This window comes from Carlito syrichta, unplaced genomic scaffold (genome assembly GCF_000164805.1).
Source record: "Carlito syrichta isolate Samal-C Ts95f unplaced genomic scaffold, Tarsius_syrichta-2.0.1 Scaffold105233, whole genome shotgun sequence".
Taxonomy (NCBI): Eukaryota; Metazoa; Chordata; class Mammalia; order Primates; family Tarsiidae; genus Carlito; species Carlito syrichta.
The window spans coordinates 38,121-41,637 of NW_007049329.1; the positions used below are offsets into that span (position 1 = coordinate 38,121).

General features: G+C 38.2%; 1 protein-coding gene across 3 annotated transcripts in view; it reads left to right on the top strand.

The window, feature by feature from the left end:
* The window catches only part of EYA3 (EYA transcriptional coactivator and phosphatase 3), a 114,546-nt gene that overhangs the window by 5,769 nt on the left and 105,260 nt on the right, over positions 1–3,517 (top strand). The gene's annotated exons all lie outside the window — the stretch shown is intronic.

Below are 3,517 nucleotides of genomic sequence, written 5' to 3' on the forward strand. Positions count from 1 at the left end.
AAAAAAATTAGCTGGGCGTGATAGCGCGCGCCTGTAGTTCCAGCTACTTGGAAGGCTGAGGCGAAAAGGATCACCGGAGCCCAGCAGGATGAGGCTGTGGTGGCCGGGAGCGGCCACTGCACTCCAGTCTGGGTGACAGAGTGAGACTCCAACTCCAAAAAGAAAAAAGTTAAAAAATAAAAAAATATAAATATGCAATAATATTTTGAACCAGAAAAATGATGTGTAGTTTAAATAGTACTAACTTACTGTAAATAAGTTAACAGATCAGCCTGATGCAATCAGCGCTTAATATACTAATGATCTTACATAAATTGTGTCGGATGCACTTTTAACTTACTACCTTGGTTAATGTTTGTATGAGTTAGGTTTGTTTTTTTCTCCCTAGAAAATAGTTAGGAGCAACCCCTTCGGGTTCCCTCCCCCTGTGGGAGCTTTTCTGTCCTCTCAATAAATCCTGCTTTAAAAAAAAAAATAAAGAAAAATAGTTAAGAATACTCTTTGTGATACATTTCTTTCAGCAAATATGTTTGGGTACCTACTGTGTTCAATTAAAATAATACATATTTAGGCTCTTTATGTGACTAGACGATAATGTACAGGACTGACATTTCTGAATTTGATCTTATTTGTACATTTCTGAATTAAACATTTGGGTTAACATAATTAGAATTAAATAAGTTTAATATAAATCATGTTCTTTCATTATAGGTACAATTAATTTTCACTTGGGAACCTTTTTCACAACTGAAGTGTAAAATCTATAATGAGGAAACAGTAATAATAAAAGCAAACTTTACATAGCACTTAACTATGTACCAGGAACTACTCTAAGTGGTTTGAATGTATTAATTTTTTACTCTTTACAAACATATGAAGTACTATTCTTATTATCCTCATTTTACATATAAGGAAACCGAGGCACAGAAGTTACATAATTTTCCCAAAGTAACACACCTAGTTATTTGGAGAGCTGAACTTGAATTTAGTCTTGGCTCTAAAGTTCATGACCTTTTTTGTATGAGGGTCTACTACTTTAGTGATTTATTCCTTTATAGGTTAAGGTTAGAAACCCAGTTTCTTAGAAACACAAAAGAATATTGTTTTTTGCCGGGCTTGGTGGCTCAAGCCTGTGATCCCAGCACTTTGGGAATCTGGGGCAAGAGGATTGCCAGAGCTCAGAGGTTCAAGACCAGCCTGGGTAACTTGGCGAGACCTCGTCTCTATAATAAACAAATAAATAAATTAGCTGGGTACGGTGGCACGTGCCTGTGGTTCCGACTACTGGAAGGCTGAGGTGAAAGGATCACCTGAGCCAAGCTGGCCGAGGCTGTGGTAGCCGTGAGCGTGCCACTGCACTTCAGTCTGGGCTACACTGTGAGACTCTGACTCAAAAAAAAAAAAAAAAAGAATAAGAAAGCAAAACAGAAGCCGGAGGCCGGGCTTAGTGGCTCAGCCTGTAATCCCAGCGCTTTGGGAGGCTGAGGTGAGTGGATTGCCTGAGCCCGTTGAGTTCGAGACCCCCCTGGGCAACTTGGCGAGACTTCATCTCTATAATAAATCAAAAATTAGCCGGGTGTGGTAGTGCGTGCCTGTAGTTCCAGCTCCTTGGAAGGCTGAGGTGGAAGCATTGCTGGAGCCCAGGGGGTCGAGGCTGTGGTGGCCGGGAGCGTGTGGTGATAGAGTGAGACTCCACTCAAAAAAAAAAGAAAGCAAAACAGGATCAAATCCCTCCCCTTTTAGAAAAATTATCTTTGGAGTTATTTGGAGAAAAGTCACTGTTTTTAATAAAATACCCCTTCAAAGTTAATTTTTTCTGTGATCTGCAGAATATTAAGTAAACTTATGTGATGTTCTTAAGATACTGAAATCTTAACACTCCCACATGAATATAACTTTGAAATATTGAAACAGAAGTCTGAAACTTCTGACTTTATCTCTAGTCTAATTTTTAAATTTGGAAATTTGTGCAAAATTAAGTACATTTATCTCTTTAGTACTACCATGTTTAGAGTAATATATTTAAATTCGCATTTTTATTTTTGCTGTAGAAAAGAGGAGAACTTGTTTGTTTGTTTTTTTTGAATTGGAGTCTCACTCTGTCACCCAGACTGGAGTGCAGTGGCCGCTCCCGGCCACCGCATCCTCTACCTGCTGGGCTCTGGCGATCCTTCCGCCTCAGCCTTCCAAGTAGCTGGAACTACAGGCACGAGCTACCACGCCCAGCTCATTTTTGATTTATTGTAGAGATAAGGTCTCACCAAGTTGCCCAGGCTGGTTTCGGACCCCTGGGCTCAGGCAATCCACTCACCTCAGCCTCCCAAAGGCGTGGGATTACAGGCTGAGCCACCGAGCCTAGCTAAGAGGAGAACTTTCACAAACTAATTTTAAAAAAAGTTTTTGTGAACTTTCACAAAATAATTAAAAATGCAAACAATAGCTATTTAGAATATTGTGAATCATATTAATATTCTTTTGTACCTTTATTATTCTAAAATAAAGAATTTTAATTGCATATTTAGGGAAAGGAGATTATTTTATTTTAGTTGAGGTGCATTTTAATGTGAGGATCTTGTACTCAGATAATGGTAAGTTATTTTTCTGAATATTTTTAATGCAGTTGAGAATCATTGAATCTGGTTAACAGAAAAAGTATAATTATTTTTGGTAGGAAGTGACACTTGATTAAGAATACTACTTATGTTATCTTACTAATTCAGACATGTTAATTATGTACACTTTTTTTTAATAGCAGCTTTTTAAAATTAAAATAGGTTCCGAGAGATTCCCTATAGTAGGTTTTGTGTGTGTGTGTGTGTGTGTGTGTGTGTGTGTGTGTGTGTGTGTGTGTGTTTTGTCTCTTGATGGGAAAATACTGTTAAGGAGCTGAAAAGAGTAAGCTTTAGTATGGTGATTTACTTGTTGATATTAGGAGTGTTCTTCAACATTTACTTTTTGGTTTAAAGCAATTCTGTTTTATATATGGGTTTGATAATTAGTCTGTCTTTTAAAATTCCAATAGTTTTCTTTCATCTGAAATTTAATAATACTGAATCTAGGAAAATTGGTAGACAGTTGCTATCAGCACTGTTAACAGGGGAATATATTAGAATAATCAACTCTCAGATGGAATTGACCTTTATTCTTTAGGTTTTGTTATACTTTAAAAAGATTAAGGTGAGCTTCACTTGTTGTACCCCTTCCCTCTTTCAGAAGAAGAGGAACATTTAATTTAGCACAGTTATATTAATATTTCCCACTAGATTACTGATATTAATGTGATAATCTTGCCAGGCATCGTGGCTCAAGCCTGTAATCCCAGTACTTTGGAAGGCTGAGACGAGAGGATTGCCTGAGGTCAGGGATTCGAGATCACCCTGGGCAACTTGGTGAGACCTCTTCTCTACAATAAGTAAAAAAAATAAGCTGGGCGTGGTGGCTTGCACCTGTAGTTCCAGCTACTTGGAAGGCTGAGGTGGAAGGATCTCCTGAGCCCAGCAGGTCGAGGCTGTGGTGG